Raw genomic sequence first — 18,222 nt, 5'->3', positions numbered from 1 at the left:
CTGTCTACTCTTTGGCTGAAGGGTGAACCTCAGGAGTGACTTTAGGACTGAGTTAAAAGGGTGTCAGGGCAAATATTGTGTAAGATCAGTATTATAAGAACTTGAGAAACGGTTTAAACTGAGAAGACAACATTCTTTTGTGGTTACGAGAGGGGGAGGGAGGGAGGAGGAATTCACTAATTAGATAGTAGATAAGAACTACTTTAGGTGAAGGGAAAGACAGCACACAATACAGGGGAGGTCAGCACAATTGGACTACACCAAAAGCAGTTTCCTGAATAAACTGAATGCTTCAAAAGCCAGCATAGCAGGGGCAGGGGCCTGGGGACCATGGTTTCAGGGGACATCTAAGTCAATTGGCATAATAAAATCTATTAAGAAAACATTCTGTATCCCACTTTGAAAAATGGCATCTGGGGTTTTAAACGCTAGCAAGCAGCCATCTAAGATGCATCAGTTGGTCTCAACCCACCTGGATCAAAGGAGAATGAACAACACCAAGGACAGAAGGTGATTATGAGCCCAAGAGACAGAAAGGGCCACATGAACCAGCGACTACATCATCCTGAGACCAGAAGAACTAGATGGTGCCTGGCTACAACCGATGACTGCCCTGACAGGGAACACAACGGAGAACCCCTGAGCGAGCAGGAGAGCAGTGTGATGCAGACCCCAAATTCTCATAAGACCAGACTTAATGGTCTGACTGAGACTAGAAGGACCCCAGTGGTCATGGCCCCTAGACTTTCTGTTGGCCCAGGACAGGAACCATTCCCAAAGCCAGCTCTTCAGACAGACATTGGACTGGACAATGGGTTGGAGAGGGATGCTGGTGAGGAGTGAGCTTCTTGGATCAGGTGGACACTGGAGACTATGTTGGCATCTCCTGCCTGGAGGGGAGATGAGAGGGTGGAGGGGGTTAGAAGCTGGCAAAATGGACGCAAAAAGAGAGAGTGGAGGGAGAGAGCGGGCTGTCTCATTAGGGGGAGAGTAATTGGAAGTGCGTAGCAAGGCGTATGCTATGAGTTGGAATCGACTCGACGGCACTGGGTTTTTGGGTTTTTAGCAAGGCGTATGTGGGTTTTTGTGTGAGAGACTGACTTGATTTGTAAACTTTCACTTAAAGCACAATAAAAATTATATTAAAAAAAAAGGGGGTGTCAGGGGCCGTGCTCTCAGGGTTTCTCCAGTCTCTGTCAGTCTGGTCTTTTTTTGTGATTTAGAATTTTGTTCTACATTTTTCTCCCATTCTGACTGGGACCCTCTATTGTGATCTCTATCAGAGCAGAGAGTGGTGGTAGCCAGGCACCATCTAGTTGTACTGAACTTAATCTGGTGGAGGCTGTGAGAGTTGTGGTCCATTAGTCCTTTAGACTAATCTTTCCTTTGTGTCATTGGGTTTCTTCATTCTCCCTTGTTCCAGACAGGGTGGGACCAGTGGAGTTTCTTAGGTGGCCATTCACATAACTTGGGCTTTCTTATAATATGGTGGTCTCAATGCAGAGTTCTTAGAGGGAGAATTCTAAGAGCGTGAAAACAGGAGCTACAAGACCTTTAAAACAAAAGCCATAAGACCCATGCTACCTCTGCCACATTTTATTGGTCAAACCAAGTCACAAGGCCAGCTTAGATTCAAAGAGAAGGTAAGTAGACTCTATCTCTCGAGGACAAAAATGGCAAAATCACATTGCAAAAGGAATGGAGGATGGGAGATACTGACGCAGCCATCTTTGGAAACAATGTACTATACTCCACTCTCTGACTAAAACAATTCACATTTCTCCCGCAAGGAAAATATACTAATCACCAGCTCCCTCCATGTCTCATCCTATTATGGCATCTGCTCAAAGTCCAGGACCTAGTCATCTCGATCAGGTGTAGATGTAGAGATTTGAAGCTTCTTGTGTTCCTTGTGTGTAGCTGCTCAGATGTGCTTTCTCTCAGATCTGGAAATCTGTGAACTAAATGATTTTGCTCCCTACACACCCAAAACACAATGAGACAAAGACAGGAAACCTGCAATAGACAAAATGCTTATATACTGTGCCCCATGGGTACCCTGAAGGGAGCAGAGTGTGACTATGAATAGAGTGGGGAGGTCTGCCCTCAGGAAGACTAGTTTGGTACAGCGTGTGTAGTCATGTGGCAAGGGATAATCATGAAACTACCATTTTTGAGCACGTGCGAGGCACTGTTCTGAACACTCCACACATCTTCTCACTTAACCTTCACCACAAACTTGAAAAACAAGGTGTCTATTTGGCAGTTGAGGAAACCTGAGGCTAAGATGTGGTAACTCACTCACTCACCTAAAGCTACATGATGAGTGGTTTAGAGATGGGGAAGTTGAAGGTAGCTTTGAACTTTCTAGGTTGGCTATTGGTCAGGAATACCCTGACCAATAGCCAACCCAGAGAAAGCAGAACAAGGAATACAGGGTGGGAAAACTGAACTGATCTTTGGGCTTGTGGATTTTGAGGTGCCTGCAGGATTTCCACAAAGAAGGGCTGAGGGCTGGAAATACAGGAATGATTGGCGTATGGGGAGACCCTAATAGCAGTTTTTCCAGGAAGACTTAGAAGAGGTCTGGGAATGAAACTCTCGCTAAACCCAGCATTTGCCCAATCACAAACAGTCAAGGTTGAAAGTTGCCTATCTGAGCCTGGTATTTTGAATGTATCATGCCATGCGCCGTGGGTAAATGAGATGGTTCAGGGCTGGTTTTTCTGCCAGCTGTGATGCAACGATTCTTATCACAGTTCTATGAACTTGTACAAGAAAACTCTACTTCTAGTGACAAATGTGCAGTTAGAATATTCTTTTCTCTTTGTTAGGGAGAATGTGTTCTTTGCACACTCCCACATTTGAGGAAAATCAGATTTATTTTTGGTCAATCAAAAAAAAAAAAACCAAACCCATTGCCGTGGAGTTGATAGTCGATTCTGACTTGACACCATTGGTTTAATTGTAAATCAACTGCAATTGCAATTGAAAACATACAAATGTGTCAACTGCCTAATTATAAGTTAAATGAGAACAACAGCCTCGAAAGGACTGAAATTGAGGACCGATGTTCCTTAATGCTCTCAATAGGGAATTGTATTTGAATCCCAGAGTGCTTTATTTGGAGGTAGACATAAAAGGCACTTGTGTGGCGTCTCGTTTTGATTTAAAGTCACCCTTTTTAAAAGATAATAAAAATAACTGGTTTCACTGTTAAAAAAACAAAAACAAAAATCAAGACTCATAGCGACCCTATAGGACAGAGTACAACTGGGTTCACTGTGAGATCTGCTTTAATATTTAGCTGATCACCAGATTATGTAACCATTTGGTGTAGAGTAGGCAAGAACACAGATGGTACAGTGATTGCCATAGCAACAGCACTTAGGATTGTTTTCTGCCTGTCAGCTTTTTTCAACATCATATTCTTTTTAAACCAGAGGCAAGCACTCACTCATGCGCATGCTCTGTTTCTCCCATTATCTGCCCCCCTCTTCCCCTTTTCCCTAAGGAGCGGTGGTGGAGAAGTGGCTAAGCACAGGGTTCCTAAACTAAAGGTCAGAAGATCAAACCCGCCAGCCACTTGAGGGAGAAAAACGTGGCAGTCTGCTTCCATAAATATTACAGTCTTGGAAACTTTATGAAGCAGTTCTACTCTGTCCTATAGGGTCACTAGGAGTTGGACTCCACCTCAATGACTTTTTTTGGCCCTCTCCCCTCCCACTTTCCCTCTCTGACCACTCCTTGCTCAGCAGACTAAAAAAAAACAAAGATTTGTGTTTTCTGTAACTTTCACCTGGTTTTTCAATTGCTAGATTTTTCAAACCTAAAATACAAGTCTGAATTTTGATGTTTTCATCATAAAGCCATAGATTTTACTTGTCTCTCTTTTACTTAAATAGGAGGTATGATGGAAAAGCAATTGTAAGGCTGAAAATTACCAAAATGAAATCACTTTTCTTAACCTCGGTGTTCTGGCAAGACCACATAAACCCAGGTAGGTAGGCATGTGCCCTAAGGACTCTTGGAAGCAGATTCTGCTACTTTCTTAGGTAAAGCTAATTTTCAGCCACCCTTGACATCAAAAGTCCTGCTTCTCTAGCTCAAGGCCCTCATAGATAGGCCCTGTATTAGAATTGTTAAAGAAACCCCACCACCACCACCACCCCCGCCCTGCCCCCCACCACCCCTATTTAAACTTAACTTTTAACTCGTCACAGAAACTAAAAACTTGTGATAAGGACAGTTCTGGGAAAAGTTTGAATAATTAGATAAGCTTTAACTAGCCTATGGAATAGCCAAAAAATACAGACACACAAACCTAATAAATCCTTTTAAACCACCTTCTGCCAATTTTTTTTATTTTTTCTGCCAATTAAGTGAATGACAGCCAATCATTTTAAATTTCCTTTTTGGGAAATCCCTGGAAACCCTGGTGGTGTAGTGGTTAAGAGCTATGGCTGCTAACTAAAAGGTCAGCAGTTTGAATCCACCAGGCATTCCTTGGAAACTCTATGGGGCAGTTCTACTCTGTCCTATAGGGTCATTATTAGTTGGAATCGGCTTAACGGCAGTGGGTTTGGGGTTTTTTGTTTTTGGAACTCCACTAACAGTTCATACTGTCTATAAGCTGATCAAAATTGTAATGTGACAAGCTCATCTCTTCAGAGGAGTGCTCCCTGTTCTCCATCAGTTTTTTCTACCGAATAAAACCTTTTAAGTCGAACTGACTTATTGGTAAGATTTTTGCTTTTGATAGTCCCTTAGAGTTGCATAACAAAGTACCACAAACTGGATGGCTTAAAATGACAAATTTATTTTCTCACAGTTCTGAAGGCTAGTAGTCTGAATTCAGGGTATCCGCAGGGCCAGGCTTTCTCTGAAGGCTCTGGGGGAGGATCCTTCCTTGTCTCTTTCAGCTTCTGGTAGCTATAAGCATTCCTTGTCTGTGGCTGCACAACGCAAATGTCTGCCTCCAGTCTTCACATGGCTGTCTTCATTTTGGATCTCTGTGGCTTTTCATCTCTTTTTAGGAAGATATCAGTCATACTGGATTAGGGGCTACCCTACTCCTGTAGGACTGTTACCGAAATAAGCTTCTTGCCTTTCACTGGTCAAGAATGAGCAGGTAAGGCAAGTGGAGTTTTCCACAGCAGTAAAGCTTTATTGAAGAGGCTTGCAAGCAGAGACGAGGAGGGCCTAGAGCAACGTATACCCCTATCTCACGGAACAAAAGACAGGCCTGGGTTTTTTAAAGTTCTTGGGCAGGAAAAGATTCATGTTTATTCATAGGCACAGGTGGGGATATGTCAACAACAGTGCAAGCGCAGCATCTTTCCAAGATGGCTCCTGTCCCGGAGGCCTCTGGGATTTGTAGCAGGACTTATTATGGGGTGTCACATATGTACAGTCTCCCGGCTGCTACTGCAGCCCCTCACTGCCCCTGGTGGAAGGCCACATAGGGATCACAGGTAGATGTTCTGCACATGTCCCTGGGGCTGGTTTTCTCCAGCTGCTTACAAAAAGGATAGCTTTAAAGAAGTTTGTGGGCTATTTTCTGATACCCTGCCCCATTGTTCTGGGGAATGATTTTGTTTCTGTGCCTAGACCCATTTCTTGTTACTTTGTTTGCAGATTTGGGGGGCCTCTGTGTTCTCTGTCTTGATAAGTCGCTAGGTTCCAAACCCAATCCCCTATTACCTCCCTGATAGTATAGCCTATCTCTCTTTTACTTGCTTCTCCTCTAACTACACCAGTCTCTTTGTTATTCCTCAAAAAGGCACCCTAGGATCTCAGGGCCTTTGCTCCCTGTCTTACGACCTCATGTTAACTGAAAACCTTTTCAGACACCCTATTTCCAAATAAGGCCATATTCACAAGCATCAGGGGTTAGGACTTGAACATATCTTTTTGGGGGACAAAATCCAATCCATAACAGGTTTATTTATTGAAACTCTGGAACCTGTATTCCAGTTTGTCCCTCTGTAACATTGCTGAGTGGAATATCAGATAAGTACACTTTGAGTTTCTGTACCTCAGTATTAGATCAACTATAGGAGTAGTCTCAGACCCTGTTCTCCTCTAAGTCTTACCTCTGGAAGCTATATTTTATTCTTCAATTACTGGTTTAAATGTCTCCCCCTCCAGGAGGACTTCCTGGACCTCCATTATAAAGTAGGTGTCCTTGGTTATTCTCTTACTTCCCTGTATACCTCTTCAATTGTGGTTTTGTATTTATTTGTTTACTTATATATTATCTGTCCCTCTCAATAGACACTAAGCTGTATGAGGGTAGAGACTATTTTTGAAACATGTAACATTGTAATCTTAGTGTCTTATGCAAGACTTGTGTCATTGTGGGTATTCAGTAAATACATACGACATACAGCTTCTTGTGAATGAATGACTGTTTCCTTTTTAGTAAACTCTTTTTAGAATTTGGTTGCAAATAACCAGAAAAAAAAAAGAAAACTTGTTTCTCTAGTTTGAAGTGTTGGTATTCTTTCTGGTTTCCTTTTTACTTAGGCTATCAGGGTAGCTGTTTGTGCACTGAGCAAGCATATGCTGCTTGCTTTCAAGAAGTATTTGAGGTGGTTTTTTAAAAAAAATAAAAACAATACAACTGCAATTAAAAACAAAAATGCTGCCACCAAGTCAGTTGCAACTCATAGAGACCCTATAGGACAGAGTAGAACTGCCCCATATGGTTTCCTAGGCTGTAAATCTTTATGGGAACAGATCACCAGGTCTTTTCTCTCCGAGAGCAGTGAGTGGATTCTAACCCCTGACCTTTCAGTTAGCAGCCAAGCATTTAACCATTGTGCCTCCAAGACTCCTTTAGAAGCATACAACAATAATAAATAAATATATGATCCTACAATATAAAATGATTTTTCAGGGAACTCACTGAGAGAATGATGGATATTATGAAAGGTCAACTGTATTGAATATTGACATGAACAGCAACCAAAGAAGATTTAAATACTAGAAAATTGAAAGAGCTTTCTTACTGTTCAGCTGTGTTACAAGGTATTGAGAATAAGTAGGCATTACATATAAAACTGATCACATTAGTCAATGAAATGTTTGAACTTTGTTTTAAAGGGTAAAATAGACTTGAAGCATAACTTCACAACTTTTTTTTTTTCTTGCAGACCCATTTAAAACTCCTCTTTGTGGCCTATAGGGTTCTCTGATGCTTTTTTTTATAAAGAAAAACGTGTATAAAAATCATGATTCCTGGGACTTACCACTTTGGGTAAACAGTGTTGCCAGATGATCCTGGTCTGCAGATTCAGGACATGAAATCCTTCAGCTGACACTGAAATTTGTTTACGGTTAATGGGAGGGGAGGGAGTGAAGTTTTGGAGGGACTCTATCTGTGACCAGAAGAGGAGGCTGTGGGAAGTGAGCAAATCAATGACATCAGTGTCACCTGGGAAGAAGATGAGACAAGTGAGGATTTATTAATAGAAAGGACAACTGGGAAAATGTCACACTTAGAAAATAAATGATTCAGTGACAAGAGAAGCTGTGAATCCATTGCCAATGAAAGAAGGAAGTACTTTTCCCAGCAGTGAGGAAAACAGACAGTATCTATTTTCTGTGCCTAAGGGGACAGGATTGAAAATAAGAAGGATCAGTTTGATTTTCTTCCCAGCTCCTGGGTGAGAGGGTGGAAAGGGGAGAAATGGTTAATGGGGATAATGCAGGTGCTGAACTAGCTCGAGAATGGAGGGTCCAGTGCCTTAGTCAGTCCTTGTTCCTGATTCTCTGGGGCAGGGGGATGTAGCCAGGGGACAAATGGAGAATGATCTGACCTCCGCCTGCTGTTACTTTTCCTCTACGCATAGTGAAGGGCGAAGCATCCTTCACACGTAGAATCCCATCCTGCACCTTGAAAAACACTCAGTCACCACGCCCCCATTTTCTCTACCCTCACATTCTCTCTTCCCATGAATCTGGGCTTACCACTGGGTTAATAATAGGACGCACTGCTTTTTAGGCGTTTGAGGGAGTCAGATACAGCCATACCTCGTTTTATTGTGCTTCACTTTATTGTGCTTCTCAGCAACTGTGTTTTTTACAAATTGAACTTTTGTGGCAACCATGCATCGAGAAAGTCTATCAGCATCATTTTTCAATAGCATGTGCTCACTTCACATCTCCGTGTCACATTTTGATAATTCTCACAGTATTTCAAACTTTTCATTATTATTATTATATCTGATATGGTGATCTGTGATCAGTGATCTTTGATATTACTACTGTAATTGTTTTGGGGTGCCCAAAAACTGCACCCATATAAGAAGGCGAACTTAATAAATGCTGTGTGTGTTCTAACTGCTCCACTGGCTGCTGTTCCCCCATCTCTCTCCCTCTCCTCGGGCCTGCCTATTCCCTGAGACACGACAATACTGAAATTAGACCAAGTGATAATCCTACAATGACCTCCAAGTGTTCAAGTGAAAGGAAGAGTCACATGTCTCTTTAAATCAAAAGCTAGAAATGATTAAACTTAGTGAGGAAGACATGTCGAAAGCCGAGACAGGCTGAAAGTTAGTCCTCTTATGCCAAACAGCCAAGTTGTTAATGCAGAGGAAAAGTTCTTGAAGGAAATTAAAAGTACTGCTCCAGTGAACACATGAAGGATAAGAGAGCGAAACAGCCTTATTGCTGATACGGAGAAAGTTTTATCGGTCTGGATAGAAGATCAAACCAGCCACAACATTCCCTTAAACCAAAGCCTAATCCAAAGCAAGGCCCTAACTCTCTTCAATTCTATGAAGACTGAGAGAGGGAGGAAGCTGCAGAAGGAAACTTTGAAGCCGGCAGAGGTTGGTTCATGAGGTTTAAGGAAAGAAGCTGTCTCCATAACATAAAAGTGTAAGGTGAAGCAGCAAGGGCTGATGTAGAAAGAAGCTGCAGCAGGTTCTCCAGAAGATCTAGCTAAGACAACTGATGAAGGGGGCTACACCAAACAGCAGATTTTCAATGCAGACAAAGCTGCCTTATACTGGAAGAAGGTGCCACCTAGGACTTTCATAGCTAGAGAGGAGAAGTCAGTGCCTGCCTTCGAAGCTTCAAACGACAGGCTGAGTCTCTTGTGAGGGACTAATGCAGCTGGTGACTTTAAGTTGGAGCCATTCCTCATTTACTGTTCTGAAAATCCTGGGGCCTTTAAGAATTATGCTAAACCTACTCTGCCTGTGCTCTATAAAGTGGAAAAACAAAGCCTAGATGATAGCACATTTGTTTACAACATGGTTTACTGAATATTTTAAGCCCACTGTTCAGACATACTGCTTAGGAAAACAGATGCATTTCAAAATATTACTACTCTTTGACAATGTACCTGGTCACCCAAGAGCTCCGATGGAGATGTACAGGGATATTAATGCTATTTTCATGCCTGCTGACACAACATCCATTCTGCAGCCCATGGATCAAGGAATAATTTTGACTTTCAAGTCTTATTATTTAAAAATACCTGTCATAAGGCTACAGCTGCCATAGATAGTAAGTCCTCTGATGAACCTGGGCAAAATAAATGGAAAACCTCTGGAAAGGATTCACCATTCTGGAAACTATTAAGAACATTCATGATTCCTTGGAAAAGGTCAAAATATCAACATTAACAGGAGTTTGGAAGAAGCTGATTCCAATCCTCATGGATGACTTTTAGGGGTTCAAGACTTAAGTGGAGGAAGTAACTGCAGATGTGGTGGAAATAGCAAGAGAACAAGAATTAGAAGCGAAGCCTAAAGATGTGACTGAATTGCTGCAATCTCATGATAAAACTTTAATGGATGAAGAGTTGCTTCTTATGGATGAGCAAAGAAAGTGGTTTCTTGAGATGGAATTTACTCCTGGTGAAGATGCTGTGAACATTGTTGAAATGACAACAAAAGATTTAGAATATTACATAAACTTATTTGATAAAGCAGTGGCAACATTTGAGAGCCTGGACTACAATTTTGAAAGAAGTTCTACCCAAATTCTCATAAAAAGACCAGACTTAGTGGTCTGACTGAGACTAGAAGGACCCCGGTGGTCATGGCCCCCAGACCTTCTGTTGCCCCAGGACAGGAACCATTCCCGAAGCCAACTCTTCAGACATGGATTGGACTGGACAATGGGTTGGAGAGGGATGCTGGTGAGGAGTGAGCTTCCTGGATCAGGTGGACACTTGAGAGTATGCTGGCATCTCCTGCTTGGAGGGGAGATGAGAGGGTAGAGAGGGTTAGAAGCTGGCGAAATGGACACGAAAAGAGAGAGTGGTGGGAGAAAGCGGGCTGTCTCATTAGGGGGAGAGTAATTGGGAGTATGTAGCAAGGTGTATATAAGTTTTTGTGTGAGAGACTGACTTGATTTGTAAACTTTCACTTAAAGCACAATAAAAATTATAAAAAGAAAAAAAAGTTCTACTGTGGGTAAAATGATATCAAACAGCATGGCATGCTACAGAGAAATCTTTCATTAAAGGAAGAGTCGATTGATGGCGCAAACTTCGTCTTATTTTAAGAAATTACCTCAGCCACCCAACCTTCAGCAACTACCACTCTGATCAGTCAGCAGCCATCAACATCAAGGCAAGATCGTCTACCAGCAAAAATTATAACTTGCTGAAGGCTCAGATAATGGTTAGCATTTTTTAGCAATAAAGTATTTTTTAATTAAGGTATGTGCACTGTTATTTTAGACATGCTATTGCACACTTAGTAAACTGCAATACAGAGTAAACATAACTTTTATATGCACTGGGAAACAAAAAAATTCATGTGACTCGCTTTATTGTAATATTAGCTTTATTGGGGTGGTCTGGAACTGAACCCACAATATCTCTGAGTTATGCCTGTAATCACATCCGTACACCCTATGAGCTCAGAACAATTGAGAAAAAATTGGTTATTTATTTATTTATTTTTATTTTTTGTCCATTTCCCTTTCCTAATAGCATCTAATTTCTATTTACAGAATGTCTTCTCTCCTATTGTGGATAGTTTTCATGGGACAATTAATAAAGTCCCTACCCTTTTCCAGCCAATTGAATCTATTCCAAAGTTGATGGACATTTGGGTTGTATCCTGTCTTTTGCTGTTATGAACAAAGCAGCTATAAACATTATTATTCATGTCTTCTGGGGGTCATGCGCAAGAGAGTCGATTTTCTGGGTCATAGGTTTGTACAAGCTATTGCTAAAGTATTTTTCAAAGTGGTGCTTCTAGTTTGCACTCCTGTAACAGTGAATGAGAGTTCTCCTTGCTTCATAATGATACTAACACTTGATATTTTCCAAAAGTTGAAGGCTTCCCACATACTTGCATTAAATGATATATCATTGTGGTTTTAGTTTGTGTTTATCTGATAATTAATGAGGTTGAGCACTTTAGATTTTTTAAAGTTTTTAGCAACAAATTCTTTGAGATGTAATTAACATATCTTACAGTTACCCATTTAAAGTTTACAATTCAATGATTTTTAGTATATTCAGAGACTTGTGCCACCATCATAACAATTAAATTTAGAACATTTTCATCACCCCCCAAAAAAGCCCCATACCTTTTAGAACTAATCTCCTAATTCTCCTCAAGTCCCTCAGCCCTAGGCAACCACCAGTTTGCTTTCTGTCTTTATGCATTTGTCTATTCTGAACATTTCATATAAATAGGCTTGTATAGTACATGGTCCTTCATGACTGGCTTCTTTACTTAACACAATGTTTTCAAGGGTTATCTATGTTGTAGCACGTACCCTTCATTCCTTTTATGGCTGAATAATAGTCCGTTGTATGGATATACCACATTTTACTTATCCATTCATCAGGTGATGGACATTTGGGTTGTTTCTACTTTTTGCTTATTACTAATAATGCTGCTATGAATACCCATATACTGTGGAAAACTTATACTCTGTAAACTACAAAACATGGTTGAAAGAAATTAAAGAAGATCTAAATACATAAGAAAACATTCTGTGCCCATGGATCAGAAGATTTAATATTGTTAAGATAGCAATATTTCCCAAATTGATCTACAGACTCAACATGATCTCTATCAAAATCCCAACTGACCTGTTTGCAGAAACTGACAAGCTGATCCTAAAATCCATATGAAAATTCAAGGGACCAGAATAGCCAAAACAGTCTTGAAAAAGAACAGAGTTGGAGGACTCACACTTCCTGATATCTGAACGTAGTATAATGCTACCATATTTTAAAACAGTGTGGTACTGGCATAAGAATAGACAAATAGATAAGTGAAACAGAGTTAAGAGTCCAAAAATGAGCCCTCGCAACTGATTTTCAGCAAGGGTACCAAGATAATTCAATGGAGAAACAACAGTCTTTTCAACAAATGGTGCTGGGACAACTGGGTATCCATGTGTAAAACACTGAAGTTGGACCCCTACCTTATATCACATATAAAAAGTAATTCAGAATGGATCAATCTAATTGCAAAACTTAAACCTATAAAACTCTTAGAGAAAAACATAGGCATAAATCTTCATGGCCTTGGATTAGGCAATGCTTTCTTAGGTATGACATCAAAATCATAATACCTGGCCATGCTGTGCTCTCATTCCCCCGTAGAGCTGGAGCTAAGTAGTGGTATGTGTCTACTGACAGCATTTACATTCTCCAGTTTGTCACAGTGCCAAGTACTCTCTGCTGTCTTACACTCAGGAGGTGTTACTCATTTTTATGTCTGTAGGCAGTTTGTGAACCACACACTTGAGAGAGGGGCCACAAGTCAGACAGCCTGGATTTGACTCTCACCTGTGCCACTTACTAGCTACACGTGAGCTCAGGAAAGTTACTTAGCTCTTGGAGACTCATATCTTCATCTCTAAGATGAAAAGAGTTATAGCATCTACCTCATAATGTTGTGGTAAGTAATAAATGAGATTATGCCTTGCTTTTGAATTCTAAGTCCAAAAATCTTAAACTAGCTGTTATGGTCCCTCACAATCTAATCCTTACAAACTTGCCCTGCCTCATTTTCTCCCTCTCCCTTTCCTTCTACGCTCCAGCAAATGAAAAACATTTCCATTTTTATCTTATGCTCCAGCAAATAAAAAGCATTTCCATTTTGAATTTATACATGTTACCTCTGCCTAGACTATTGCCCCTTCCCTCCTGGCTACTATCTATTCATATCAAGCCTCAATTTAACTATTAATTCCTTAGGGACATCTTTTGTTACCCTCAAGACTTTAAATCCTCTATCTGTAAGCACCCATATTAACTCTATACAACTAATCCCACTCGTAATTTCTTTTTTCACATCTATTTCTTCTACTGAACCGCGAGCTTTTTGAGAACAGTACTCCTATCTATTTTATTCATCCTTATACTACTGAGATCAAGCCAGTACTGGCACAAAATAGGCTTTCAGTAAATACTTGTGAAATGTAAGCAAATAAATGGATCTAGTGTTTTCCTACTACTTTGTCAACACCCCTCTTCAAGTGTAACATCATAACAAAACACCATATTTCAGATACGGCCTGCTGACATAAAGGACCTCTTAAGGTGCTCATGTTAGTGGATAGATAAACATCAGTGAAGCCCAAGGTTGCCTTAGTTTTTTAGCATTTGTATCTTTTATCATTCCTATGAGAAACACAATTAAAAGGATGAAGTGGAATCAGTGGTGTTGCTTTATCTCTAAAAGGCAGCACTTCAAAGGTCTGTGTGCGTAAAAATGCTATAGTGGTTTTCTGTGACTCTGAACTGGAATTCTGAGCAGTAGCTCTTTGTTGAGGTAAAGCTTACATGCATGTCTTCAAATAAATTAATTCTCCAATTTTAATCAACTCTTTTGGTGGGGAAATATTCAAAAGACAATGCGAATGTATTGAAGAGAGGGTATAAGAATAACGAAGTATGAAAAGTGTATTTTGCCGTTTTAAAAATATTGAGTAATAGCTCCACATTTTTTCAAACAAACAAAAATACTGATAACTACTGATGCATTGATAAGTGAAAGAGATATTTTGACTATCGTAAAATATTTCTCAATATGCTTATCTTGCCAGAATTTGGTTTAATTTTCAGAATACAGATAAGAAATTCAAACTTTCATGGGACTCTACATTACATCTGAGACTAAAAGCTAAAACGATCTCTAGAATTCAATATACAAAACACTAGGCCCAAATTGTAGTTGTAATGTTGGCTTGCTTAATATTCATTAAATTTAAATTCTAAGGATAAAACAAAGCAAAAGCTGGTATGCAAATACTATTATTAGGAAATAGTGAACAAATACTTTCAAATGTTTTTAGGGGCAGAGAAATAAAAATACAAAGATATACATAAAAATATTTGTGTAGATATCTCTGTATGGAATTATATCTGGAGCCTTGGTGACGAAGTGGTTAAGAGCTCAGGCTGCTAACCAAAAGGCTGACAGTTTGAATCCACCAGACGCTCCTTGGAAACCCTGGGGGGCAGCTCTACTCTGTCCTATAGAGTTGCTATGAGCCAGAATCGACTCGATGGCATACAACCACAACAACATAGTTAAATAGTCTACAGAGAACAAATGTTACTTTTATACTATGAGAAAATATTTAATGTTTATTGCTTCATTTTTACTCTTTTATATATACAATTAAGGCTTCCATAATTAAACCACTAAACAGTGTTGAAGCCAGCATGGCCATTTTAAGTGTTCCGGGGCTCCACTCTTCCTCTGAAGGCCCAATCCTCACCTTAGCAAACATATTAAAATGCATTTGTAGCACCCATAAACTACAATGAACACATTCTTTAAAAATTAATCTCTTTTGAAAAGATATTAATAATTTTGCCTCTGAAATGATTCCGCTATAGTCAGTACTCTAGAACGATTCACTCTGATTTGTTAGACATCAAGTGTACTTAGAATTCTTGACAACTGATAAAATCTAACTTATGAATCTTATTTAAATATGAATTTTTTACAAATATTAAATAGATAAAATTGGCATAATGTTACATTTTGTGTTTAAGCTATCATTCATTAATTATTCTTTAGAACTTTCTTTTTTCTATTTTTGGAGCCAATTAATTCTTTTTAAATTCTCAAATATTCCAAAGCCCTGAGAGAAGCAAATTGGTCCTGGACACAACGTCTATATGATCTATAGAGCTCTGAAACAAGGACTAGTAGCCAATTTTGTTAGCTGCCAAGAAACCCTAATTCTGGTTCCAAGCTAGACATGATTCTGCAAAGTACCCAGGTCTGATGTCATAATTTTCTCTTTGTCTATGTATGACAGGATGGATAAATTACTTTTATTAATTGTTGTACATGATACCTGTATGGAAACAAAGCATTTATTCTTTTTACTAAGCAAGGACTTATCATTGGTAATTTTACACATTCTAAATGATTAATAAATGGTAATGAACCATTAATGCCCTCTTACCGACGCTTATTTACTATCTTAATATTTATAAAGCATTCATAGATTTTAAAAAGATAAGCTATATGATCGTTTAATAGGTGCAAAGAAAACATTTCACACGAATTCAACATCCAGTTATGATTTAAAAAAACAAAAACAACTAAGCAACCTAGGAAACTAACCAATACAATAATGGAGAAAAAAAGAAGGTCTACAGAGCAGAAGAAAAAAAAAAAATGAAGCTATCTTTAGTCACAGATAACATGAACTTCTACATAAAAAACACCAAAGAATCTACAAAACACTACTAAAAACCAAAACTTGTTGTCATCTAGTTAGTTCCAACTCATAGGGACCCTACAGGACAGAGTAGAACTGCCCCACAGGGTTTCCAAGGAGTGGCTGCTGAATTTGAGCTGCCGACCATTTGGCTAGCAGCTGAGCTCTTAACCACCGTGCCACCAGGGCACCACAAAAACACTACTAAAACTAATAAATGATTTTAGCAAGGTCACAGGTTACAAGGTCAATATAGAAAAGTTCATTGCATTCGTATATACTAGCTATTGAAATTTGAAGTTAAAATTGAACAGTATAATTTACAATAGCATCAGAAAACAGGAAATACTTAAGGATAAACCTAACAAAATCTGTGTAAGACTTGTATACTATAAAACACTGATGAAAGAAATTTAAGACTTAAATAAATGGAGAGAAATATGTTTATGAATCAGAAAACTCAATATCGTTAAGATACCAGCTCTTCCTCAATAGGTCTAAAGGTTTCAACGGTCACTATCAAAACCTCGGTAGGCTTTTTTTGTGGAAACTGGCAAGATGATTGTAAAATTTTTATGAAAATACAAAAGACCTAGAAGAGCCAGAACCATTCTGGAAAAAAAAAAAAGAAAGAAAGAAATTAGAGGACTGATGGAACAATGGTTAAGTGAAATGGCTGCTAATCAAAAGGTCAACAGTTCAAATCCACCAGCCACTCCTTGGAAACCTTATAGGGCAGTTCTACTCTGTCCTCTAGGGTCGCTACGGGTCAGAATCGACTCCACGGCAATGGATTTTGGTATACTACCTGATTTCAAGTCTTACTATAAAGCTACAGTGAAAAAGGCAGTGTGGTATTGGCATAAAGATAAGCATAAATATCAGTGAAACAAAACAGAAAGTCCAGAACAGACTTACACATATATGACCAATTACTTCCAAGGTAATTTAATGGGAACAAGATAGTTTTGCTTTGTTTTTAACAGATGGTGCTAGACAACCAGCAGCAAATTGTGAAAAAAGAAAGAACTCCCACTTTACTTTGTACTATATAAAAAAAATTAAATGAATCGAATTCAAAATATATTCTGATACATACAAAATGGATAATTCTCAAAAACTATTCTAAACAAAAGAAGCTGGACAAAAGAGAATACATGTTACATGATTTCACTTATAGGAAAATCCAGAAAATATCTACTGATCTTACAGCGACAGAAAGCAGGAGCCAGGCTTGGGGTGAAGGTTGCCTTAGAAAAGACACGAAGACACTTCTGGGGGGTTATGAAAATGTTCTATATCTTAGTTGTGGCAATGGTTTCAATGGTGTATCAATCTTTCAAAACTCATCAACAGTCCCCTTTAAATAGGGACATTTTACTGTACATAAATTATACCTCAATAAAGTTGATTTAACAACCCAAAATAGGCTAGACGTAGACACATTATTTGTATGATTGCAGAACACAGTTAAGCAAAGGATCTTAAAAACAAGCAGGGAAAATCGAATATTGATTAGGCTGAGCGATAACTGCTTACCAGTAACAAAAGAAGATAGAAGACAATGAAATATCTTCAGAATACTAGGGAAATGCCTACTCACCTATGCTTGTATATTGACTAAATTACTCTAAGAGAATAGTGGTGAAATACAGTCATTTTGAAATGAACAAAATCTAAGAACCTTTACCACTAACCAATTCTCCCCTGAAGCATTTCTAAAAGATAAACTGTAAAAAATTGAATTCAGAGGAACACAATGAGAGTCAAGAAAGACTGATGTTCAAAGAAAGCATTAAAATATGGCTAAACCCAAAACAAAAAGTGACTGCATAAAACAATACTATTTATAGTGACTAATTTAGGGAGTTTTTATACAAATATGTAATCACAATGCTAGACAAAAATAACTTGCACGATGGGAGGGGTTTGGAGTTAAGTTATTCTAAGATCTTTGTATTGTTTGGGTGATAGGCTGTCATGGTGATTGGCTTTGTTAGTTCCCCAGCACAGTTTAGGAAAAAAAAAAAGGCGTTAACTATTAAAAGGGCAGAAATAGAACTGGTAACTTCTTTTGGAAAAAGGAAACCTATAAACTCTTGATTTATCCAAAAGAAAACAAAAAAAGGAGAGCAAATGCAGAACAGAAAGCTCAAAAGAAGATGGTAAAAACACATTCAAGCATGTCCGTAATCACACTGAATGTAAAAGGATTAATCTCACCAGTTAAAGACAAACACTCTCAGAATGGATAGAAGAAAATGTTAAACAAAAATTCATCTATACGAGCATTCCCTGAAACAAAGACAGGGGGACATTAAAAATTAGAAGATGGAAAAAGATAAAACAAAAGAAAGCTGCTATACTTACTGATATTAATATCTGAAAAAATAATTTTGAGTAAAAAAAGCATTATTTGTACAGTCTTCACATAAATTGTTATCCAAGGGACACATTTGAGAGTGAGAAGAGACCCGTGATAGTTTTCCAGGACAGCAAGCACAAACCCGGACTGTCCTTGGCGAGCCATAATTACTGAGAATA

The sequence above is a fragment of the Loxodonta africana genome, chromosome 1 (genome assembly GCF_030014295.1).
Source record: "Loxodonta africana isolate mLoxAfr1 chromosome 1, mLoxAfr1.hap2, whole genome shotgun sequence".
In the NCBI taxonomy this organism is placed as follows: domain Eukaryota; kingdom Metazoa; phylum Chordata; class Mammalia; order Proboscidea; family Elephantidae; genus Loxodonta; species Loxodonta africana.
The sequence above is the reverse complement of the archived record's forward strand: the minus strand, read 5'-3'. Positions refer to the sequence as shown.